Consider the following 26,956-nt stretch of genomic DNA (forward strand, 5'->3'; position numbering starts at 1 on the left):
GGAAGGGGAGGGGCGGGTCTAAACGTGTGGCCCGGGGAAGTGAGGAAGACGGTGTGACACTCTCCCACTTGAGCATCCGCATCAAAAATTGAAGGACCGGATTACGTTGCTGTTTACTTAGTCAAATTACAATAAACTTGATTTCCTTTCGAGCAGGTAATTCCGTCTTACAGCAAGCGGATCACTTCCCTCCCCGCTCTCAGTGCCACAACAACCAGACTCTGACCTCACTCCCACATCCCTTTCCTCCTCCCAGGCCTGATCAAATTAACAGATACCGCTTTCAGCTTGTCTGAGAATTCGACGATTATTATGGGCTGAATGCATGTTACTTCCAGAGGCGGGCGGAGGTGGGTCAGGGAGGCAGATAAAAGGGGGCGTGGCCAGAAATTTGGAGTCCGAAGCCGTCTTTTCCTGTAGCACAAATGGAAAGAGCACATTCTTTTAACCGATTACACAGGGAAGCGGAAGTGTGCTAGGCAGAGGCCCCCAGTGACTGTCTCCCACACCCGGATGAGCTGGTTCACCTGCTGTCTCTCACACTGCCTTGGGAGGTAGGTGCGGTGGAAAGAAAAGTTAGTTCACCCCTCACTGCTAACTTAACATCTGGGAATCTTGTCTGCCTCTGTGAGACGGGGAGACTAGTATCTGCTCCTGGGGGCAAAAGCACCAGGTACAGGCCAGATCTCAAGAAACGCGGGCTCTCTCTGCTGCTGCCTCACCTCCGGCAAGAAGGGGACATTTGCTGTCACTGCACTTTCAGGGTTTGGGAAAACAAAAATATTTTCGTCCAAAATGCTGTTTAGAAAACTTTTTGTTGATTAAAGGGGTAGGATAATAATGACTAACATTTACTAAAATACTCAGTATGTGTTGGATCCTGTACATTAGCTCTTTAAACAACTCTTATGAGCTAGGCAATATTATTATCCCAATTTTATGAATGAACTTATCAAACATCAGTGTATGGAATTCAAACATATTATTTATTCATACAAAGAATGTTTCATTCTCCAAAAATTTCAGATACAAAGAGGCATCTGTTCACCTACTGTTTAATGCCAAATACATTAAAACTAAGATACTTTCTTAAAATGTGAAATAAAGAAATAGTATAAGTGTTGATGATACATGTCAACAATGCCTCATCTAAAACCTTGGGACTAGATAGATTTCAGAACTTATAAGTATTGTTTAGTGTTAAAGGCGATTTGGAGCCTGTACCATTTCACATGGAGCACTCTCCATGTGGTGCAGGTTGGGACAGCACCCTGTAATCACACGTATTATTCACTCAGCAAAAAGAACTGACCCTAATGGGACAAATAGAGTCTATTAATAGCCTCACATTTATTCAGGTCAGGTTTGTCACCAAATAAGTTTTGGCAGCAAGCTTTTTAAAGGTGTGTCATTTTCGCAGTTTTGAATTTGGGGGTTACCATAAGGAACCGAGGTGGCGCAACTTTTTCTGGGCCTGGAATCGTTCTGTGGCGTTTCTCTTTTTCTCAACTACAGACTCACAATTTTAAACACCTGCAGGGTACGTCCTTGAAAGTACTTTGGCCTCCAGATGTCCAGCACTGCAGAGTGGCCCCTCATGGCCGCTCTCCTCTTTCTCTTGTGTGTGTGTGTGTGTGTGTGTGTGTGTGTGTGTGTGTTCGCAGTTTAGACACCCTGGAGTCACGGTGACTCCTGCCTCCAGTCGATTCTCAAATCTGTCGTTTCCTTCTCAAAATGTCTCCCTTCCGTGTCACTGCTGCTGCCTCTGTTCCGCATCACCTTCTCCGGCCTGGGTGATGGCGCTCCTCCCTTGACTTAGATGACTTTCAAGCACCTTCCTCTTAAATCCTCGTCCACTTCCAAGTGCTGGTAGGGGGATTTTCCTGGAATGTGGGGCTCCGCCTTCTCCAGGGCCTCCGCTGTGACCCACTTGCTGGAAAATTATGTGCAAACTCCTTGGAAGAGCTTCTCATTCATCTATCTTGATCACTGAATACTTTCTCACTCCCCACCCTGTGCCGCTCTGACCAGCCTGTCCACTCGGACTTTGCCTTTGCTCCTGGCTGTCATTTTCCATCCGGAAATCCTTAGAAACCCTGTACCTACCCCACAAAGACTTCTCAGGTGTTCCTAATTCAGAGTAACACCACCTGCTGCCCTGCTGTGGACATTACTCTTCCCTGTGTTATAGAAACAATCTCATTGGGCTGTGTAGTTAAAGCTCAGTCAGCCAGAACTGTGCGCCGTGCTCGCACTCCGCTCCCGTGCCCACGTCACACACAGAATAGATCATAGGGGTTATTTCCACTGAGCCCAGATGTGGCCACAAAATCCTTCTCAAAGCAGAACCCCCAGGAGCAAGATAACTTTCAGAGAAAACTATTTCCTAACCCAGGATTGTATTACTATTTTCCAACAAGTTAGCGTCTTCTCCTAAATTTTAAGCTACTAGAAAGGCTGGTGTCATGGTTTTGTCTTCATATCCCAGAGCCTGTAGAGTTTTGCAACGTAGCCAATCAATAAGGAATATTTGTTGAATGAAGGAACAAATGAATCAATGAGTGAGCCAGCACTTGTCAGTGCAGTAGTTCCAACCTTTCGGGGAGCCAAGGAATTATGATAAATGTTTCATGAGTCTATGTGACACTGCAAACTACAAAAAATGTTTCACATATATGTATTAATATTTTTCACGTGTGTGTTAATGCTGTTGACTTAGCAAAATATAACTCTTTAAGCATTCTTGAGTTTTCAGGTTTCAGAAAGATGGTAGAGTGCATATATTGGATATAATAGAATATGATGTGCAGGGAGGGTGTTTGCCTCTTGCCCTCCAGATCCACTTGTCACCCCCACTGCCCTGCTAGGTGCCCAGTGGCTCACCTTCTGATCTGCATCTGTGAGCTCCCTTGCCTCTGGGCTCAGGTAAGAGGTGACCAAAGAGAGGTGCCAGCAGGAGCCAGAGGGCAGGGGGGCAGGTTGGGTGTTATTTCCCAGGCGTCTTCTCTGCTGTTTGCTGCTGGCTGGTTCCTTCTACCTAAAGCCACCGCTCCTGACTGCAGCCGTCTCCCTTGCTGCTCTCTCTGGGTTCCAGAATCTCGACCTCTGCCAGGCCCTTCAGACCTGGGGGTAGTGGCAGCTTCTGTTCATCAAGCAACCCTCCTTTGGCCCTCCTGCACCGTGCCTGCCGGCCCCTCAGCCCATCCACACCTTGCAGACAGTCCCTTTAGTCAACTCTCCTCGTTCACCTGCGCTGAGTGCCCAGCTCTCCTGCTGAGCCCCTGACTGAGGCGGACCCCCCTGAGGCCTGGGCAGGGTTCTGTAAATAAACATGCTGGCAGACTTCAGTGAACAGTACAAACACGCACAACGCGAGGGAAGAATACGCACAATAAAGGGCTTCGTGGCAGTTCAGGCGTTTTGTCACCAAATAGGTTCAGATCTGAACAAGTTTTGCAGTCAAATGAGTTCTGAAAAGTCCTTGAGCTCTGTGAGCTTTTTGGACTTTGGAAGTATAGATATGGGACTGTGGACCTGATAGAGTCTGCTAACTTTTTTGGCATGCTGGGAACCACCAGGCAGAGGGTGACAGCACAAGACCGTGACAGCTAGCTGGGCAGCTGAGTAACTGGGGACCCTGGGAAAGAGCCTCCATCTGGAAACTGGGTTGATAAATTGCCCCTATGGTGGACAGTGGATATTCAGGGCACAGAAATAGCATTTTCAGTTTATTTAGAGTAGGAGCAATGGTAGAGGGAAAATTCTGGTTTCCTGCTCTGTACTGCTCTGATGTCACTGCAGCGCCGAGCACGGGACTAAGAACGGGAGGCCTGGCTGTCAGCACCAACTCTGCCACCAACAGAACACGGGGCCAAACAAGTGACTGCACTGCAGACCTGTTTCTTCACCCGTCAAAGAACTGAGACAGTCTGCATTTGTTGACAACTTACCACGTGCCTGGTCCTGTTCCAGGCGTCAGAACCTCAACTCATGAAATGCTCACAGCGGCCTTCTGAGGTAAGCATTACTCTTAGCATCTTCATCTGACAGTGGAAGAAACTGGCTGTAGCAACTTGCCCAAGGCCACCCACGCTAGGGTGTGGCAAAGCTGGGATTCAAACCCAGGCCCTTAAATATCATATTTCTCCTTCATAAAAGGTTTGCTGAGATTAAACATATATTCCACCTTTACAATGTAATGAAATGGGTAGGAATTACGTTTCTTTGTCGCAGCCTCCTGTAAACCTGTTTAGCCTATTGGAAGATAGATATCATTAGCAGATAATACTGAAGAAGAAAACAGTAACAAATGAAGGAGTTACATGTATTCTAAGTGCACAATACTAAGGTAGTTCAAAATTTATATATATATTTATTATTTATATAATATATATGATCATGTATATTATATTATATATAAGAGCAGTTCATTAATTGCCCTTAGAACACGTTGAAGGTTGATTAGTATTTCGTTCCGCCTTGTACAGTTGTCAGCGGCCACACGTAAAGAACGTCTTAGAAAGCAGTGACGTGAGTGAAGCATGGGTGCACGAGGACCCCACAGACAGAGGAGGCGGAGCCAGAGGCCAGACAGGCAGGCAGAGCTGAGTGTGAATTTGAATTAGGAACGTGCTGCTTACTCTCTGTGTTACATTAATCTCTCTCCGTTTCAGTTTCCTAATTTGAAAAGTGGGGAATTTCCTCAAAGAGTTGATGGGAAGATAAAATGAGATAGCATCTTAAAACACCAATCATAGTGCTAGGCATATTGAAGACACTCAAAAGATGTTGGTTTCCTTCTCTCGTTTTTACTATCCCCTGACACCTGTCCTCTACCTCAGCCTCTCTAGAAGCATCATTTGAGTTCAACCTTCAAGAGCAAACAACCGGACCTTAGGAATTTCAAAGGCATTTGATAACCTTTACTGAGAGATGAGTCAGACTCAATTCACAAAATGAAACTTACCCGGGAAAGTCTCACAAACTCTGGCCCCTGAGTGTAAGTGACCCGCAGTAAGTATCAAGAAGTGTGGAGATAGTTCAACGTATTCAACTCCACCAGCAAAGGCAAGAAAACAGAGCATTTGTGCAAAACCGCTACATGGACCAAAGTGCCTCTTGTGGCCTTGGCTGCTTATATGGCAGAACCGCTGCCAGGGTAATTGTTTAATACCTAACGGGGACAGCTGCAGCCGCAGGAGCCTTTGCAGCCGCTGACGCCCTTCTCTCAGCGAGAGGGTTTGAAGTTACATGGTCACTGACCCTGTCTTGCAGGAAATGAAGGTATGGTTCTTACCTACCGAGGGGAATATGTTAATTCTGTCAAAACTCCTCTTTACATATATTTACCACTTCCCCCAAAACCCTCTAGAAAGACTGGGTAAAATTAGAGGGGATTAGTGCAAAACTGCATCTTAAAGAGGAATACTTTAATGAGACGAGTACTTTAAAAGGTAATGTATAAATCCTTCAGCATTGGGTCAGCTGATAGATCTTGAATTGCTACCCTGAATATTTTTCAAAACTTATTGGCACTAATTAAATTTTATACATTTATTTTCTGAGCGCTTTCATGATGACACAGAATTTTTAGATTACTCTGATTTTCCTATTTCTGTCTCAGCATCCATTTTTAAAGAGATACCAGGGCCTGTTTGTCTCCAGTCACTGTTCTGTGCGCTGTGGTCAATTCGGTAATCAGGTTAAGCAGACCATGTCACCACGAGGGCCTGTCAGGCAGGTCAAGACATGTTATTCATGTGATGGACGTAATTGAGTCACTCGAACGACTTAGCTGAGTGACTTCTACAAATAAATTGAATCATTACTGACTGGAAATGAATCACTGCTAACAGGCTCCAGACGCGTGGGGAAATGGACAGACCAGCCTCGGATGTGAAGCCTAGCATTTCGGAATACTTTCTGTAGTGCCGGGATTTGCAGTTAGACAAAGGCTTTGTTTACTCCTCCATCCACCCATCCAGCCATCCATCCCCAGAACCTGGCCATGAGTACCCACAACGCTAAGCTCCAGGAACATAGAAATGAATAAGGGCTTAAAAGCACAGTCTCTGCGAGGGGTAGAGGTAAGCGGTGGGTGTAGGAGGTCGTGGAAGAGCACGTCCCAGAGGAGGGAATGCTAGAGGTGGGGCTTAAAAGATGAATAACGATTGGCCAGCTTGGGCCTGGGGGTGGGCAGGGGTTGGGGGATGAGAAGAAGGGCATTCCAGAGAGAGATAATAGACTGCAGAAAAGGGCCTAGAGAAAAGAAACAACGCAGCACGTACAGGGAGGCAGCTTCACGTCAGCTTTGCTGGAGAATAAGGTGGGAAGAAGAGAATGCTGGAGGTGAAGCTGGAGACAGAGGCAGTGGGGGTCTGAACGGTAGGTGAGGAGTTTAATTCAGGTGGGAAATCCACTGTAGGTGTCAAACAGGCAAGCACCAGAATCTACCTGTGCTTTCAGATGGTCCCCCGGGCTCTGCACAACCTGGTCTTCACTCAACTCTGCTCACCTCCTTCTCCTGTGCTCCCCAGCGTCCTCTGCAGAGGAGGGGACACTGGAGTCCAGGAAAGGAGAAAGCCAATTATAAATGGCCAGATGCTAAGCCCCAAATAGAATCCTAAGACAAAGTCCAAGATGGATTTTAACTTTTAAAACATTTTTTTGGTGAGGAAGATTGGCCCTGAGCTAACACCTGTTGCCCACCTTCCTCTTTTTGCTTGAGGGAGAGTAGCCCTGAGCTAACATCTGTTGCCAATCTTCCTTTTTTTGCTTGAGGAAGACTGTCCCTGAGCTAACACCCATGCCAATCTTCCTCTATTTTTGTATGTGGGATGCCACCACAGCCAGTGAGCAGTATGTAGGTCCGCACCCGGGAGTCAAATTCTCAAGCTCGAACTTAACCACTGTGCCACTGGGCAGCCCCGAGATGGATTTTAAACAGCTGTTGAGAAGAAGTTTAGCTTAATGAATTACCTAAGTGCCTCTGAGGGGAAGCTGATAAAAGGACGCCATGAATCCCCTCTCTCTGTCACCAGCTCATTATTACAGATCAGTTACCTGGATCGTTAACAGTCAGCCTGGGCAGTCCAGACCGCCTGACCTGGAACGTGAGGCAATGAGCACAGTAGGTTCCCGCTGAGGTGATGAGGGGAACACACAACAGTGAGACGTTGGGGAGAGATGTGGCATGCAGGGCTACCAGCGAGGAGGGAAGATTTATTGTGAGGGGTCTCCGGTTGCAAACCACAGAAACATTTCTGATTCTGAAACAAGGAAGAATGTTTCAGAAAGATGGTGGGCATATCAGAGGCTGGAAGGTCAAAGCTGAGAAACAAGGCTTAGAGGAGGAATGAGAACACAACTTGCCAGAATTGTCTCGCCAGGGTGCTTCTTATAAAATTAACCAATTTTAACTTTTCTCCCATCCTTGCTTCATTCTTCCTAGGATACAGAGTGCCAGAAGATTGCATCAGATTCACGTATGCTTGTTTTCCACTGGGCAGTCCCTGGGTGTTAAAAGAGATGATCTAGCCGACATGGCTTTCAGGGACCCCTTGCCTTCTGTAATGGTAAGGCCGGCCCCCAAATCAGGCACCATATGGGGGGAAAGTCCCTAAATTAACATCTGGGTGCTTTTAGGTAGCAGGAGTGGATGCTGAGATGCCAACACATGATCAGTGTTCACTAGAGCAAGATTTGGTGAAGGCTCAGGGAGGCAGAGCTGGCCTGAAAGCACTGACCAAGAAGCACACTGGGGTCAAGGGTGGCAAAGATATCCAAGAGCTGAGAAGGGCAGGCGTCTCTCAGAGAGTGAGATGAAGAACAGATACCCAGAGAAAGAATACGCTTGCCCGCCTTGTAGTTTTGGATATGCCCTGAATAAGGAGGGTCTTGTTTCCTGAAGTTTACAAATCAAATGGATCTGTGCTTTTGTGATGAGACTAGGAAGGTTCAAATCCATATCAGCTAATCAGCCCTTCAACATGCTCAGACTCACCATTCCATAAGACTTACACGACCTGAACTGAGTCAGCCGGGGCTGGCGATGTATAATTGAAAGCATACTTTTAAAGCAAGTTTATGCAATGGCTGGCTAAAGTGGTGTGGTAGGAGGAAGGAAGGGTTTGCAGGACAGACGCAGGAGTAAAGTCAGTCTCTTCCATTTAGTGCCGTAGGACTATGAGCCTTTACTTCATCTCTCTGGCATCTGATTTTTTTCATCTATAAAGTAAGATGATATTATCTACCATACAGAGTTGTTGGCCAGGATTTAAAAAGGATAATTGTAAAACGGTGTGTACAGAAAGCTCGACAAACATGTGTTCCTTTTATTATGCTATGTGTTCAAGAAATCGTTATCTTACCTTCTACTTTGTTAACAATACCTATTTGAAGTTCCAAGGGAATTCAATAAACTCGACCATTATTAGTTAGCTAAGAAAGATATTTCAGTACACTCCAAAGACTATAAATATTTCTACAAAAAGGATCACGATTGTGTTAACAGAGCTACGCTTTGAAACTGAGTGGGCGTAGGTAGATAGCAGGAAATCAATGCTTGTCAGTTGAAACATTAATCAGTGATGTGTCTAGTTATTACTGATAATTATCCAGCTCAAAAAAGTTTCAGTAACCCTGAATGCCTTGGCGTCAACGGGCCGGAATATTGGCAGGCCCTGCGGAGGAAGGCTTACGCACGGCACTGTTAGCACACTCACATAGCAGCTATACAAAGTAGGCTTAAACGACGAGTTCGTGAATAAGGAGTCCACTCCTTCTCAGTCCCTCTTCTGCTCAGGTCTCAGTTTCTACATCTGCAAGTGTAAAATGAAACTACAGGGTGCTTTCTCAAAAAAAGTAGGAGGACTTGAACGTCATGGGAGAGGGATGCCCATGGGCCTCAGAACTAGAGAACAGGACACTGAGTCAATTATGCCCCTGGAGCTGTGCATGCAGCCCTGTCAGAATGGCTTTGAGGACGGGAGTGTAAGGCGAAATTAAACAATAGCTGTAGTAATAAGACGAGCTAGAGGGAGAGGACAGTCCTGATCTCTGTAGGTCACCTGCTGGCCATGAGACTATATACGTATATAACATTTATTTATACTTTCTCCTGCTCCCTTCCTCTGGGGCCTCCCCTGAGTGCCTTTGCACAGGAACCCTCCTTAGGCCATGTGGTTTGGATTGGCCACACCCAGCCTCCTGCCTCAGTGCTTGTCACATGACTCGGGTCTGGGTGCAGGAATGAGTATTTGACCAAAGCCGGGCCACTTCGCTGGGACCTCTGCCGTATCTTCATCACAAAAACTTGTCTTTCTCTGTAAGGGTAGTGGAGCCCTGAAGCTGCAAGCAGCCATCTTGCTACCATAAAGCTTGCATGATGCATCTTGAAGCCAAAGCGAAGCAAGCTGAGATGCTGGGGAGCCTGCTGAAAGCATCATTTGAATCTCTCTCTAAGGCGTGTCTGAAGCAAGGACTACCACTTCTTCTTTTGCTGCTTCAGCTAGTGTGAGTTGGGTTCTTGTTATTTGCAACTGCAGAATAATAACAATAGCCAGCAATCACATGGCATTTACCAGGTGTCACATGTTGTTCTAAGCACTTGACTCACTTAATTCTCACAACAACCCCATGAGGTGGGTAGCATTATTATCATTCTTTCCACATTGCAGAGGGGAAATGGGAGGCCAGAGAGGTTAACTCATCCTAGGCCACAGACCTAGAAAGGAGTATAGGTGGGATTTAACATGGGTAATCTGGCACCAGGGTCCAGGATCTTAGCAACTACACCAGGCTGCCTCTTAATCTCCCAGACTAATACTGTGAACCTGGGCGAGTAACTCAACACCTCTGAACCTCCAGGGTGAGGAGTAAACATACACCATCAGAGTGAGCTCGCAGCGAATGGTGCTGATTGCCGTGTGTGTAATTATTTCCCAGCTTTATCCCATTTCCCTCATTCGGAGCGGCGCGTAGTGCCTGGACAAACGAGTTTACGTTTGCAGACATTTGGGATGGAAGCTGGTTCTAAGAATCATGATCGTCTGTTCCCTAAAGACGGGGAACAGTTTTGTTCCTTCTCCGGAGAAAGAATGAACCAGTTTAGACCTGATGACTTGATTGTGTCTGTCCCTGTTGCCAGCACATGTAGGAATAATCGGTCACTTGAGGCTTGGCTGTTCTTAAAAAATTGTCTCAAAGTGACTGAAAAGAGGCCTAAGATGATGAGATACTTGAGAAAGAATTATTATCCCTTAACCACAGGCTTCAAAGGATTTGGAATCCCTTTGTTCTGAGTTCATTTCAACTACTAATGGTGGGAAAGGAGAACATTTCCTAAATTGGATGAATTCCTGTTATCTACAAATCACAGATTGGATCGAAATGAAACATAATTCTAAAGGTAATTTGATTAGTAGCAATTTACCTTCGGGGAACTGCTGTCATTTAGAGTCTGCTTTTTTTATGATTTTTTTCCCTGCAGCTTCCCCACTCTTACTTGGATCTGTTCTCCTCTGCAGACACAGGACAAATGAGCCACTTCCCTCCTTTTGGCTAGTTTGCTTCTCCAGGTCCCCCTGGGGACGAGAACGTGCTCAGTGCTGAGGCTGTCCCTGGGGGAGTCACTTGACTGTGCTAAATGGAAAAAGCACCCCAACTAGCTCCCTAACTATAAACAACAGTATCAGGGGTTGGTGAGGTGTTCTGTTCATTCATGTATCTATTTACTCCTTGATTCACTTATTAAACATAAGTTTGTGATGTTGATAACAAGAAATGTGTTATACATTTCTTGAAAGCACATATGCCAGACACCATTCTGGGTTCTGGGAATACAAATGTAGTGAAACAACATTATGAAATTTATTCATATGCTTTCTTTTTTGTGTTTCTCATTGTGATATTCTTCCTATTCAGTCAGATATTACAGCTGCTTTCGTGTGGATTTTCCAGAGGAAGGGATCGTGAACAGACAGAAGTGAGGTAAGGTCTCGTGGCCAGCAGGTGACAGAGCAGAGATCAGGACTGTCCTCTCCCTCCAACACAGGTTTTATTATTACAGCTATTGTTTAATTTCGCCTTACACTCCTGTCCTCAAAGCCATTCCGACAGGGCTGCATGCAGACACAGCTCCAGGGGTAGCGTGTACATGGCATCCTATACTGTAGTTTCGAGGCCCATTGGCATCCCTCTCCCGTGACTTTCAAGTCCTTCCACTTTTTAGAGGAAGTTGCAGATGGTAACAGCCCTGTAGTCACATTTTACATTTGCAGATGTAAAAACTCAGATGTTGTTATAGCTGGAATGGAGAAACGGCCAAAGCTTTAAAGTTCAGATTTTCACTTTCGAGATTGGCTCTTGAAGGACATTCCAGATATATTAGTTAAGAAAACTAGGCTTTCCATGACTAGAGCTTGGCAGTTGAGTTTCCTGAGTTCTAAAAACTTCCCATTAATATCAAAACCAAAATTTGGAAGACTGAGTGTGGAGATTTTTAAACTATGACAAGTAAGGCTGCAGACAGTAAAGTAAAGAGAAGGGCAGCATTACTTCTACACAGAGGGGACTTGAAAACTCTCAGAGCTTGGGAGAGACAGCAAAGGAGGCGAGAATTATCCTCGAGTGGGTCTCTCTGAGGGAAAGAGGGGCTATCAAGTCTGCCACCTCCTGGTTAAATCTCTGGGATGCAAGGAAGCATGGGTGGTGGACTTGAGTACTGGAGGATAGAGAAGCTTATGTGCATTCCCAGCTGAAACTCTGGGATGACACAGTCCTGCAGAGAACCTAAAATGACCTACGTCTCCCAGAAACCTTCATGGAAGGCAAGCACGGGATCAACAATTTCCCATGTTCCCAGAGAGAACCAACTGGCAAGCTCTCGGAGGGATCCCTGTAGCTGAGATGAGATGACCTTGTGGCGGAGAGGCTCAGAGTTGACAGCCCAAGCTGGGGAGTCAAAGAGTAGTAGGTCTGGCCAGGCCATAGGAGATCCTCAGGGCCAGCGAGATCTGAGTAGCGTCCAAACAAGCAGGGGGAAGAATCGGAGCTCCTGAAGAGCACCGCCCGTGCCGACAGAGTAAATAAGGGGCTCCACCAGCAGTGGGGACGACGTGGACAGCCACCCCGCACCAAAGACTAGAGCAGATGAGCAAAGTCTGGAGGGCAGCACCAGCCTCACAATGTTACATAATGTCTCTTGTGCCCAGACAAATACCAGGATATTTATCTTCTTCAACCAGAAGATAAAAACCCACCACAGAAAACAAGAATGATGGGGAGTTGGAGCTTTGAGTGACTGAGCTTAAATCCTGAATTTGGTGATTTCCTGGAAAAGGCTTCTTGAAATCAGAAGACTCTGAGTGCCTTTGAAGTGGCAGACTACAGCTAGCTTGAGTCCAAGCATAGATGAATAAAGGTACTCTTTTTGTACATCTGACTTCTGACTGTTGTTGTAAACCCAGTGTGTGAAGATGGGTAAGATGTAATTCCTGCCTGAAGAAGTTTCTAATCTAGGGTGTTATAAGGTGAGGCACTGAAGCCAGGAGTTTTCTGCCGTATAATTTTGCGGCTGACTGGTCTTGACATTTTATGAATAAAAACAGTTTATGCTTATAAATTGGGCTTATGGGGGCTAAAGTGAGACTAGATAAATACAAGGGCCAGAAGAGGTAATATTCTACTGCAGAAATATGATGCCAACTGAGAAAAACAGAGCTGGATGAAAGCCCAGTAAAGGACAATCTAAATAATCACCAAGTGAGGAAGATGCTTTCTGAAGAGATATACTAAGATCATAAACTAGTCAAGAAATGAAAATGTTGAGAGGGAACAAACTAAAGGCTTTCCGTTTTTAAAAAAATAGTAAAATCATCATAAGCTATCACCCAATGCCACTCCAAAAAAATTAAAAATGAGCTGGATGACTCTGAGGTCTGATTCACTGTGGCAAACTTGTTTGACTGCAGTAAAAACGCACATGACATCACAACTAACATGCTACTCGGTATTTATATTTTACGTGCCAGGGAGGTGGCCCAGGGAAGGTCCCAATGATGGAGGCTCTGTCTTTAGAACAGACGTCAGGTAAGAAGGGATTTTTTCCTCCAGATGACTTTAACACCAGACACTGGGCAAACCCAGATGCGATGTCAAAGAATGCTCACTCCCCAGTGAGATCCCCAGCACAGAGATGTTCACACAGAGCGCCCTCAGGAAAGGCTCAATGACTTGTAGACCTGCGGGTCCACCCATAAGACAGACAAGACAAGGCTCACAGCTCAGAGAGGATTTTGGTAAATGTTTAAGAAGTGCCTTGACTTTGTACCCAAGACTTTGAAGCCAGAAGCAGACATCTCAGCACAGAGGAGATTCTGATTTATAGCAGCAGTTTGGGGCATGTAGCCGAAGAGGTGGCTGGGGCCAGCGAGGCCATTCAATCACAATAGAAAGCGCACTGTCATCAATTCCTCAGCCAAGAAGAACCAGACACCTGTATAAAAACACACCGCTGCCTCTATAGTTACCTTTACAAGTTCTAAATCATAGAGATCTTATTACAGAGTGTGGGTTTAGTCATTCTCGACAAATGCTTTTGATGTTTCCATAAAAATCTAAGTTAAAAATCCCCCTCTGCATGGATCCTGACTGGTTATTAAAGTCAAGATTCTGGTGAAGAGTGGCACAGACTTTTTCTTTTAATAAGTATGCTAAATGAGCTATACTTATTTGTGCTTCTGCAGCTCCTGTTCCCTATCATCTTTCCAAGTCGTACATTCTCATGGTGGCTTTGAATCTCCTGTGTATCTAGGCTGGGGGGTGTGATTTCCTCTGTGCACTTCTAAGTCAACATATGACACGTAAGTCACCGCTCTTGCCAGTCACGTGCTGGAGTGATTTGTACTGGCTCATAAGAGCCAGTTATTAAATTTTTGGAAATTTTTGTAAGGTAGTTGTTAGACACAGCTGTTACTAAAATTAAATTATATAAACTTACAATTAAATAAATCATCTAAGACGAAGGTAAGAAACACTTTCTAATTATTTTACTGCATTGTACTATTTTTTATGCCTTTGAGGCTATTTACATGTGTTGTTCCTGTAGAGTGAAAATACAATATAACAATGTACTGTTGTGGATCTGTTCCCAACTCTGCGTCCAGTGACATGGTGTCAGGAGCCTGAAACTGGCCTTGATGGGAGTATTTACACCAAGGAGATCAGCAAACTACGACAAATGAGGGCTGGGTTGTTTTGTTGGCTGTCTAGACTTTAAAAAGTGAAGGAGAAAGTATTGTTGTGTCTGTAGCATTTGCACTGCAAATGACACAAATAAATGAGGAAATATTCTTCCATTATTCAAAAACTATGTTCTGATTCAGCAAAGAAGTGACTCATGTCGCTGCGAGAGAGAGACATTCTGACACGTGTCTTGATTGTTTCACTGTTGTCTCCCTGGTTAACATACACACAAATATCAACAACACTCATGTCTGAACTCCACTCATTCATCAATTGCCACCAGAGGTAACCAACAGAGGCAAGGGTTCAGTGAAAAAACCACCAAAAGTATTTTATGAGAATCAGGTTGCTGTATGGAGTTGAGAGTAAAAGATATATTTATTATTATTTGTAAATTGTGTAGTACACATCCTATATATAAAATTTATAATAAGCTTATATAGAGAACACAGACATTTGTTTCCAGAGAGACAGCTGTAAACATTTGTCAGCCCACGCCTGCTTGAGCCTCACTCTCACATAGGGCACTGGGGGATTCCCTCCAGTTTTCATTTCATTGTTAGTTTTGGTTTTACTCTTAGAGAAGATAGTTATCTCTTTTTAGTGAGAAATATCCAATTTCAGCTTTCTGCTTATTGGCCCTTTGTTGTTTTCGATAGTGTCGAAAGGAGCCTATCTTAGGGGCTGCTACAAGGAAAGACAGGGCAGTGATTACCTTTCTGTTTTCCTCACAATTAAAAGCGGCTTTCAAGGACAAGTATGGACACACTGCATTATCTGTGCTGATGAAGCCGACTCAAAATGTATTCACTATTTTGGCTAATTGGCTTTGAAATTATTTTTATGAGTTTGAAAAAGATTTAAGTTTACGATGTTCGAAAGATATTAACAGCCTTAATTTTACTTTATTTTTTTCTACTTTTTAAGAAAGCAGTGGTTAAAGGCATGGTCCTGAGAACCAGATCACCTGTATTTTAAACCCAAATCTGCAAGCGATCTGCTCTATTATCTGTTTAGATGACCTCTCTGTACTTCAGTTTCCCATCTGTGAAATGAATATGATGATAGAATCTACTGCACAGGCCTGTTGTGATAATTAGATTAGCTAATACGTGTCAAGCCTTTAAAATGGTGCGTGGCACGCAGCAGCAGGTTTGCCGTCGTCACTACCACTGCTGCTATTAGAACCGCGGCCGCTGCGCGAAGTAGTCGGTTCACTGACTTACAGACAGTAAAAGTAAAGTGCACAAAGAGTCCTGACCTTGGATCACCCTGGTGCAGAAAAATTCCCTTACCAAAGATCACACAACTTTCAGTATTAAAACCCAAAGTAGAAGTCACATCTCCTCATACGCTATTCTCTTGTTAAGCTGAACGGCTCCTTTCTGAGCCGTCCTTGCGTATTTCTCTTGACTATTTGATTAGTCAATTTCCAGGAGCTATATAATTCTTTTATCAAAAAGAACGTTTTGATCTAAGTATATCAGGATGCTCTACAGGTGCCTTGGCCACTGTGGTAGCCACCAGCTACCTGTGGCTGCTGAGAATGTGACTTGTGACGAGGGTAGACTGGGATGTTCTGTAAGCATAAAACACACACCAGATTTTGAAGACTTCGTATGAAAATAAAATGTAAAATGCTCGTTCATAATTTTTATTGGTTACAAGTTTAAATCATAATACCTTGAATATATTGGGTTAAATAAAATGTTATTAAAATTAATTTCACTTGTTTCTTTTTACTTAATGTGGTTTCCAGAAAACTGAAAATTACATATGTGGATCAGATTTGGGACTTGCATTATGTTTATATTGGACAGTGCTGCTCTGTATAAGATTAATCTTCATGTCCAACTTTGAAAGCTGAAAATGCTGCTTTGTTCCATAAATCGGGAATGTTCTTTGTTTCAGTTAAGGGCACTATCATCCGCTTAGTCATCCAAGCCAGAAACCTAAGGGATATTTTGGCTCTTCCCTCTTCCTGTACCTCACACACAATAATGGCTGAATCATTCTCAGATCTATCCCTCTGGCTCCATCCTTTCGACCAGTGCAGTTCTCACCATTCCTTATGTGGACATTGCAGGAGTCTTCACACCACTTTACCTGGGCACCAGCCCTGGCTCCCAAAATCCATGCCCCACATTTCTCCCAGAATAACACACATCTAAAAGACAAATCAGAACATGCCACTCTCCTGAGAAAGACCCTTCCACTGGTCCTAAAGTTCACTGGCACAGTGCATGCATCTCCCCTCCCACATGGCTTGGACACTGCTTATGTGTCCTGCCTCATCTCATCTCCTTTCACATGCTATCTTTTGAAGTAATATAAAGAAATTCTTAAGTATGCACATTTTGTTAGGTTGTTAGCTTATGGTGGGGGCATCGGGAGAGGAGGAGAATGTAGCTGAAGCCCTGCGCAGAGGTATGAAATGATCATTTATTATATTTATAAACTCCTTAGTAATTTTTTGGAATGAAACAAGATACAGAGTCAACATTTTACAAGAGGAGAAAACAATCTTTATGGCTTTATCAGACACATCTTAATATGATTCCTCTGATTTCTTCAAGACTGTGACCTCCTTAAATGAAATCATACATGAAAAGAGTTTAACATAGTGCCAAGGACGTAGTCCATGTTTAACTCATAATCGCTTTCTGTCCCTTTGCTTGGATCTGAGCTCCACCAGCCCTACCTCCCATTACCACAAACCTTTAGGTGGAAACCCAGGAAGTGAAATCCAGACTTTCAAAAATAACAGATCGTTGAAGCAAGAGATCACTGTCAAGGCCTTTATCTAGGTCACAGACCACTGAACACTGAGGAGCCTAAATCTATCTTATCTCACGGAAAACCCTTATTTGTTGAGTATAGTGAAGAGAGAAAAAGACACTAGAGCCCAGGAGGCAAAGTAAGCAATAAATGGGAAAAAGGGAAAACATGTTTCATGCCTGCTTCTTTCCTGACACATTAAACAAACAAGGAAAAAGAAATGATGTGAATGACTAAGTTACTTATCTCTGTATTTCAAAAAGCACATATCCTGGGGCTGGCCCCGTGGCCGAGTGGTTAAGTTTGCCTGCTCCGCTGCAGGCAGCCCAGTGTTTCGTTGGTTCGAATCCTGGGCGCGGACATAGCACTGCTCATCAAGCCACGCTGAGGCAGCGTCCCACATGCCACAACTAGAAGGACCCACAACGAAGAATATACAATTATGTACTGGAGGGCTTTGGGGAGAAAAAGGAAAAAATAAAATCTTTTAAAAAAAAAGCGCATATCATAATGTGTGGAGATACACTGGAGAATTTCACTACATATTAACATGAAACTCTGTTGAAAGGTAATTTGCTTCCAGCTAACATTCTCAATAACTATCCTGCTCAATAACTATCTTCAGTCTCTCTAGTGAATTCTAAAAATCAGAAAGTAATTATATAATGACTGACTTAAACACTTGTGTAAACCAATAATTATGGAAATATCACTGGCTCCTTGTTGAAAGTTGCCATTTTCACTTTAATAATTCTTAGATTTTTTTCCTTCAGAAGTGTACAAATTTTTTTCATCTTTAAGATTATAAGAATTTTTGAATAGTCATCACCCTGTGACTTAATAAGATTTGTACTCAGACTGATAGATTATTTGAAATAGACAATGAATCGTTATTTGTACTGTTACCAAAATCAAGATGTGTTTACACAATTGAACTTCTCCATTATTTGACAGCTGGTCAAAAACAAACATTCTGATAGGCTCTGTTATTAGGCTGCCTATATTTGTGGAATCTGTCAGTCTGAGGAATATTTAGAGCCCATCTAATCCACCTTCAGACCCAATTTAGACATTCCATTCAATTCAGCAAGAGGTTTTCCCTTTTACTCTCAGATCTAATTCATCACACTTTTATATAATGGTTGAATAGCCTTTAAGCTTTCTGTAAGTTTAACATCAAAATGATACCCCAGGCTAATTACCACACTAAGAGGCTGATTTCCAACATCAAAATTCCTCACTTTGAGAGAGTTCTGGCACAGGGTGGTACTTGCTTGTAACTGGATTAAGATTGCCCAAGTTTCTGGAAGACAGCTTTTACTGCTCCCAGTTGGGCAAGGCAAAATGAGATCATCGTTCTTTTCTGCTTCCCACAACTCATGTTTTTCAACACAGACGGTCAAGAGGATTCCAATCTAAAATTTACATACCATTTCTGTAAAATTACATAGTGATAGCAGCCACACTATGTCTTAGCTCTTTGAGGATGCTAAAATAAGGAGACAATGATGTTGCTTTGACTTTCTTTCCTATACTTCCTAGGCCTTGCTGTGTTTCCAACACCCCAGATCCCCACTTTTGCTCTGTTATCCCAATTTTGTTTTTAAAGATTGTATTTTTTTCCTCTTTCTCCCCAAAGCCCCCCAGTACATAGTTGTATATTCTTCGTTGTGGGTCCTTCTAGCCGTGGCATGTGGGACACCGCCCCAGGGTGGTTCGATGAGCAGTGCCATGTCTATGCCCAGGATCCAAACCACTGAAACACTGGGCCACCTGCAGCAGAGCACGCGAACTTAACCACTCGGCCACGGGGCAAGCCCCGTCTGATCCCAAATTTTTAATCCAGGGAAAGGAAAACCATGGCACATGGTCTAAATCCAAACTGCCACCTGGTTTTGTTAATAAAATTCTATTGGAATACAGCTGCACTCATTTGTTTACATATTGTCTATGGCTGCTTTTATGCTACAACAGGAGAACTGAGTAATTGTGACAGAGATCATATGGTCTGCAAGCCTAAAATACTACAATCTGGCCCTTTAAGAAAACATTTCCTGACCTTTGGTCTAGCAGGATCACTGAGCCCTCTCTACCATCTCTTCTTCCTCACAACACATAGATGGTGGATGACCCAGTCAAGGGAACTCTTCCACTTTTTCAAGAACATGGCAAGTGTGTCCATGCCATGCAAATGCTCCCTTTGCTAAGAATACCCTCCTTCTTTACCTTCACTCTGTTGAATTCTTACTCATCCTTTAAAACTCAGCTCTAGTGTCATTTAACTGGAGATTCTTTTCTTGACTATCCCATGAAATAAAACTCTTTTGCATCATCTTATTCTACAAATGTATTTGTCAGAATTTATCTCATTCTGTTTTAAGAATATCTTCGTGTCCTCAAGGAAATCAATAAATCCATTTGGAGAGAAGTGAATTCTTCATTATCTTACCATACAGACTCACAGTATCCATTTATTCAATCCTTCTTAAGAGTTGTTTTGATTCTGCTTCTGGTAATAGCACTTTGATGCAGAGATGCTATCTTACACAACTTTGTATTTCATTGCCCCCAAATCCCCACCTCAATCCACCCTTGCCACTCCCCAAAAGCCAGCCCAAAGCACAGAGCCTGGCTTACAGTTTAGGATAAATTCCAAAAGGATGAGAGATTAAATGTAAAAAATTAAACCACACAAGTACTTGAAAAAAACAGGGGTGAATTTCTTTATAACTTGGTAGTGTTAAAAACTTTCCTAATTAGAATTCAAAATTCAGAAGGAATAAGAGAAGAAAATTGATAAATCTGATTACAAAAAACCTTAAAAATAAAAACTTTTACACAGGAAAGGTACCATGGGTGAAGTGAAAGGGCAAATGACAAATGGAAAGAAAAATATTTGCCATTTCTATCACAGAAAAAAGGACAATATTCTAAATATAAAAAGAGTTTCTAAACACAGAGAAGAAATAAGACAACACCTTATTGAAAAATGAGCTAAAGATATTAACAGATAAATCACAGAAAGAAATGCAAATAGTTTTTAACAAAATAAAAAGAGGCTCGACCTCACTCATAATAAGAGAAATGAAAATTAAACTGTGGTCAGATATTTCTCACCTAATAGGCTGACAACGATAAAAAAAAAAAAAACCCTGAAATGTGTTGACAAGACCTTGGGGGAACAGGCATTCAGATATTGCTGGTGAGAATTCAAAATGGTACCACCCTTATGGAGGAGAGTTTGGCAATTTCTAACAAAACTACATATGCATTTATCTTCTAACCCAGCAACTTGACGTCTAACAATCTAACCAAAGAAACACTGGCAAAGGAATGAAAAGATAGATGCAGAAGACTATTATTTACATCACTATTTGTAACAGCAAAAGACAGGAACAGCCCAAGTGTCCATCAGTAGCAGACCAATTGAGACCACAGCGGAGGGCCATGTGGCTACAAGAAGGAAGGAGGAACACCTCTACATGCTACCATGGAGAGAGCTCCAGCATGTACTGCTAACTGAAAACAGCAGAGCTGAGAAAAGCGCACATGGTACGTCTCTGCTATTCTTCAGAAATAGTTGTTTTTCTTGTATCCACCTCCCCACCCCGTGTACACACGTGCCAACAACAGCACGTAACGTCAGGGGAAGTACAGCTTGATGCCTCGATTCACTTTGAGTCACAAAAGCAGAAATGAAACGCTCTCCTCCCGCTGCCGCTCATTCAGAGTTCTCCCAGGAACTCTCAGAAACCTCAGGCAACGAGGGTCTGCAGCACTCAGGCCCTGTCTGAGACCTGACCTGGCGAATATGCGGGGCTTTTCTGCCCAAATGGGTTTAGTTATTTTCACCATCTCTGATTGACCAGGTCCAAAAATAAGATCCAGAGTTTTTCATAATAAGGATCCACATGATAATGTAGTTAATTAATACTTATCCAAAGAAATGCACAGCTGAAATTCCACCAAAAATATTTTTATTGCTACTTATAGGAAGAATTTTACTTAACATTTATTTTATACCGCGTGTGAACTAGGCACTGTTCTCATTACTTTATAAATATTAACTAATTTAACTTCATAAACCAATAAGGTAGCTCCTATTACCACAGTTTCATTAAAGAAGAAACTGAGGCACAGAGAGATTAAATAATTTGCCCAAGGTCGCGCAGCCAGTAATTGGCAGAGCTGAGATTTGAACCCAGGCTTCAGCTATTCGACTACTAAGCTCTGCCGCGACTCTATGGAACTCCTCCGCCACTCCAGCTGTGCTACGGCTCACGACGCCAGCTCCCTTGTTCTCTACAGCCAGATGCCACGTTTTAAACATGTCAATCGATATAAGCATATGGCAGTTTTTAAAATATCTTTGAACATGTTTTTAAAATCCACGTAAAAGAAGGCAGGCTTCAGAGCATGGCCGAGGGGAATTAAGAATAATAAGCACATTGAGCTAAATACACAGCTCCTTCCAATGGCTCACAGATGGGTCCCTGTTTGTTTACTAAAAAAAATAGGGGGAAAGGGAGAAATTTTTCTCAATCTGTTACACATTATAGTGGTAAAAACTCATTAGCTAAAAGAAAGTTGGAGGTTTATTGGCTTTTTTCTTTCACTAAGGTAACTGTGTACCATTTTATTTGCCCAAAGCTGACCTGTCCTCAGGACAGCACATAAGCTGGCTCCTGGAAGACTGCAGAGCGCTGCTCACACACAGAATGTGGGAAGTGCGTGAGTGGAAGCAAAAGCCCCCTTCCTGCGTGTGCCCGTGGGAGACACGTGTGAAAGCCGGCGAGTGCGCCGCAGCAAAAATTTTGTAAAATGTAACACTACTGTTGTCTATACATTTGAAGGCAGATTATGTCAGAGACAATGGTATACTGCTATATAATTCACACTTATGGTTAGCCCATTTTACAATAGGTTTGAGAAAATGGCACAATGACAGGGACAGTACCTTATAAGATATATAGTAAAGTAAGTATACTTCTTTGTGGCTGACCCACATTCCACCTCCTCTCAACTGTGTGCCCTACCCCTGACAGCCAGCACTCCCTGAAAATAAAAACGGACAGGGAAACTCAAGGGACTGGTAACGTGGGTATTCTTCTGCTAGGTGGAAGGATTCAATGAAGACAACGTCTTTGCGAGTCCTGTTCGTTTAGACATGATAAGAATAACGGAAGAAGTGAGAAAAATTCCTTAAGCCGTTGAGGAATCCCCATGCAAAGTAGAAATTCTCTTCATCTTGGGAAATAATAAAAGGGAATTTAAACTGTGTTGTAAGGAGATCTTAGAGCAATGGGGGAAATTTTAAGCAGTAGTAAAAAAAAAAATCCATCAAGGGCTATTGACAACCAATAATTTAATCAGCATTTCAAGAAAGAGAAATAGGAGATCAATTCACCTGCTCTAAAGACAAAAAACGTAATAAAAATGTATTGCAATTCAGTATTTAGGATAAGCAAGAGGAAAAGATGACAGAAACTAAGAGAAAGAAAAGACTATCACTTCAGGCCAACTCCAGCTATCATTTCTGTAACAATAGTGACCACATATGGTACATTTTCTTGAATCATTCCCATTTCAAATAGTTGGTATTATTGTCCAGATACACTCATTTGTATTTATCGCATGTTCTGATTTTTGGTTCGGAAAATGTTGCCATCAAACCTACTTGTACCCAGGCCTCAGTCTCACCCCTGTTACAGTCCCGGCTCCTCCCTCCTGATCAGGAGCTGGGCAGAAACAACCCTTTGGTTTCCCTCTTACCTTCCCCCCCCACCCGACCAACCTCCAGCCCTACCCTGTTTGGGCATCCGAACCTTACCTTCCTTCTCGCTGTGACAGCCAAGATTTCCCACCTGCCCAACCTCCAGACTTCCAGCCCTGAACTGCTCTCAAGCCTGGACAGCCAAGCTCACCCCCTACCTCAACTAGACAAAATCAGTTTGCTCGGCTCTGTGCCCTGAACTCCCCAGTATGCCCTGGCTGCTTTTCGGCCACAAGTTCCCTTTCCACAAACCTCAGCAAAAGCCGTATTTTGGGTACTTACCTTTGGTCGTCCAACCAGCTCTAGTTCTTCCCTTTCTGAAAGGTTCCTTCACAGTGCAGTTAAGATGAGGAAAGGCTGATGGGAAAATCAGTTCAATCTCTCAAATATTTGCTGAGTGTCCACTATGTGTTCCAGGCAAGCATCGTACTCTGCACTCACTGATGGGGATTGACTGACACACCCCAAATGAGTGAGACATGCCTTGCTCTCAATACCCTTAGAATGGAATGGGTACGGGCCGGGGTGAAAAATAACTGGGCTACCAGGTGATTCTTAAGTATAATCCAGCTTCACTGGCGGAATGAATTGTAGAGGGAAGGAGGAACTGGGGAATTATGCTTGCCTCTCTCTGGTGTGAACACAAAAGGGGAAGCCACAGCTTCTGACCAAAACTGGGCAAGTCTTTGTGGTGCAAACGGAACGAGAAGCAGGATTTCAGTAGCGGACACCGAGAGACAGTACAGGACATCGCTCTCGGTGCCTCTGCTTAGGTGTTGCCCCCTAAAATCTCCCTGACTCCTCTCCCTCATTGTCCAGTGGGGAAGTGCGGTAGTTTGCTAGGGCTGTTGTACACAGTGCCACACACTGAGCCACTTAAACAACAGAAACCTACTGTCTCGGGGGCTGGCCCCGTGGCCGAGTGGTTAAGTTCGTGCGCTCCGCTGCAGGCGGCCCCGTGTTTCGTTGGTTCGAATCCTGGGCGCGGACATGGCACTGCTCATCAAACCGCGCTGAGGCAGCGTCCCACATGCCACAACTAAAAGGACCCACAACAAAGAATATACAACTATGTACGAGGGGGCCTTGGGGAGAAAAAGGAAAAAAATAAAATCTTTAAAAAAAAAAAAAAAAAAGAAACCTACTGTCTCACAGTTCTGGAGGCCAGAAGTCCCAGACCAAGGCTCCTGCCAGGGCTAGTTCCTTCTGAAGGCTGTGGAGGAGAATCTGCTCATGCCCTCTCCTAGTTTCTGGTGGTTTGCTAGAAATCTTGTCATTCCTTGGCTTCCAGAATCATCACCCTGATCTCTACCTTCATCTTCACACGGCTTTCTCCCTGTGTGCATGTCATTCTTCAAATTTCTCCTTTTTATAGAGACACCAGTCATGGTGGATTGGAGCCCTAATGACCTCATTTTAACTTGATTGCCTCTGTAAAGACCGTATCTCCAAATAAGGTCACATCCTGAGCTACTGAGAGTTAAGAACTGGGGAGAGAGAACACAATTCAACCCATAATAGGAAGATACTAAAAATATATAATAATATGTGACTGTTAATTATACTATTAATTAACACTAAAATACAATACATATTATATTAATTGATATAGTTATATATGACTAATATAATTATATTAATACTAACTATATTATAAGTATGTTATAATTAAACATATAATATAGATATGATGATAACATGAATCTTTATTGACCACTTACCATGAACTAAATTATTTTTCCCATCTTATTTCACTTATTCCTCACACCATCCTATGAGAAAATTCCCATTCAAAGGTGAGGAAATTGAGATTTAGAGAGAGTAATAACTTGCCCACAGCCACACGTTTGCAGGCAGCAAAGCTGACACTCACACCAAGGTCCTTGTACCTCCATACTCTGCGCTCTCATCACTGCACTAAGTGTGGGGTTAACGTAGTAGATACACGTTTACAAACGGACAGCTGTAAAGTAACGAAACAGGTTCTTTGGTAGGGTTCGTGAAAATCACTCTATATTCACTGTAAATATTATGCAGATAAATTAGAAGGATTTCTTATAGCACAGTCAAAGGCATTTTCATTTTTACAGATTTTTGTTAGGTGAAATATTGGTCTTTCTCAAACTCTTCACCTCAAATCCCACAGCATCTTGAAGAAACACCTCAAGTTTCACGTTTTTAGATTTTCTATTTCTGAATAGACAAGAAGGGCACATTTCATGCTTACAGATTCCAAGACTGCAAATGACTTGTTTTCTTCCCAAGAGAGGTAAACGAACAAAAGGAACAGATAACATATTATAGTACAAATAGAATCCAAATAAAAACATTAGCAAGCTTGGCTCCTGAACAGGTGATAAAAGGTTTAATGCCATCTCCTCTTACTGTGAGCACCATTAAGAGAATACCGGGTTTAAAGGGGAGAAAAGCAAACGAAGATATTTTCATCCTTCCATTTTGGTAACAGGAGTTGTATAGAAAAGGAATCATAACGGTAATAATACTTTAGATTTTCTTAGTGTTTTAGAATTTTCAAAGCGTTCTCACATATTTTTTTCATTTGACTATAACAACCTGGTTTGGTGGGCAAAATAAGGGCAATGACCTCCATCGTCCAGATACAGACATGGAGGCCCAGAGAGTTTGAGTAGTCTCCAGTGTGACCCAGCTAATACACGAGAAACGCAAAGAATGTATTGCAGACCTTTAACACAGCTTTCTGTTAGCCTTTGGGATGCTGGCCGTGGGAAGAGCGTGTAGCTCCTCAGTGTCAAAACCTGAATTGACTTAGGAATTTCTTCACCAAGAAGTTGTTGCAAAAGATGCTGAATGGTTTTTCAGGCAAAAATGTTTATTAGCTCTTAATAAAAGTGTTCCTGATAGAGTTTTGTATTATTTCATGAATGGCTGCCAAACATCACATGTAAACAATGAACTATGGAAAAAATAAAACACTACAAGACCATATCATTCATCCAAGACATTAAAAGATAGCATTAATTTATTCACTGATCCAATGAATGAGTTGAACGTTGAGCAACTAGTATGTGCTAGACGTTGGGCTACATACTGAGGATCCAGTAATGACCCAAAGTGAAACCATCCCATCTTAATGAAGCTTACTGTCTGGTGTGTGTGTGAGGGGTCCCATAACTATATAATTATAAAATCTGAAGTATACTATGAAATAAAATTGTGACAGGAAAACCTCTTCCAAACAGGTAGACTGGGATAATCAGGAAAGCTCTTTCTAAGGAAGCAATGTAAGAGCTGAGATTCAAAGCATGTGGATGAGTTAGCAAGGACCAACGGTGTGGTGGGAGGGCAGAGGAAAGAGGAAAGAGATACCACGCAGAGGAATTAGAGTGTGCAATGGCCTCAAATTGGGATGGAGTACAGCACATCCCAGAACACGGAAGAATAGTCTATAACAGCCACCTCAACTTTCCCACCTGTTTCTCTCTTTTAACACTCTTCAGCCAGGTTTCCATCTCCACCACTCCACTCAAACTGTTCTTAAGGTCAGCAACAACCACCATATTGTAAATCCCACAGGCACTTCTCTGTCTTCTCATTCAATCTCTCACTGGCATTCAAACTGCTAATAAATCCCTCTCCCTCTTGAAAAAGCTTGAAACACGTCTTGGCTCACCTTCTCAGTCTTCTTTGCTGCCTTCTCTTCTTTTGCTTGACTTCTTAACAATGGAGCCCTAGGGTTTGATCCTAGGCCCTTTATTTTTCTGTATCTGTATCTTTAAGAGATGTCACCAGGTCCCATGGCCTTAATCCCACTTGTGTTGCGACTCTCAAATATGTACCTCTAGTTCCACTGAGATTCAGACTCTTACATATAACTGCCTTCTTGATGTCTCTGCTTGAACACAACATTAACATAGAGATAGCAGTAATTCCCCTCCCCTCAAATCTGCTGATCGTCTCACTCTCTCCATGTTAGTAAATGAGGGACTCAGCCCTCATTCTTCTCTTCCCTTTACCTCCATATAAACATTTTTGTAAGTTTCTATCTCCAAAATGCATCCTATAATCATCCACTTCTCTCCCCCTTTATTGCTGTCACCCTAATCCAACTAACCAAGTGCAGACAAATTCACATATTCCCTAACTAGTCTCCGTGCTGCCACTCTTTCCCTCTTTAAATCA

The 26,956-nt window shown here is 43.0% G+C and overlaps 1 protein-coding gene and 1 long non-coding RNA gene across 5 annotated transcripts in view; one reads left to right on the forward strand and one right to left on the reverse strand.

Moving 5' to 3' along the window:
- ARHGAP28 (Rho GTPase activating protein 28) overlaps window positions 1-22,873 on the reverse strand; it is a 216,096-nt gene extending 193,223 nt beyond the window's left edge. The window contains exon 1 of the mRNA XM_070513588.1: window positions 22,853-22,873. The gene's annotated coding sequence lies outside the window, so the exon portion shown is untranslated. The remainder of the gene's footprint in view (window positions 1-22,852) is intronic.
- LOC123287051 (uncharacterized) lies at window positions 23-15,881 on the forward strand. 4 transcript variants are annotated; one of them, XR_011504575.1, is made up of 7 exons: window positions 23-554; window positions 3,802-4,017; window positions 4,842-7,574; window positions 9,331-9,513; window positions 10,270-10,408; window positions 10,924-10,989; window positions 12,213-15,881. It is a non-coding gene; the product is annotated as an uncharacterized lncRNA (long non-coding RNA). The 4 variants fall into 4 exon arrangements; XR_011504574.1 differs by having other exon boundaries at window positions 10,924-15,881; XR_011504576.1 differs by having other exon boundaries at window positions 9,336-9,513; window positions 10,924-15,881.
- Window positions 22,874-26,956: the final 4,083 nt, after the last annotated feature.

This window comes from Equus asinus, chromosome 7 (assembly GCF_041296235.1).
Source record: "Equus asinus isolate D_3611 breed Donkey chromosome 7, EquAss-T2T_v2, whole genome shotgun sequence".
Lineage (NCBI taxonomy): Eukaryota > Metazoa > Chordata > Mammalia > Perissodactyla > Equidae > Equus > Equus asinus.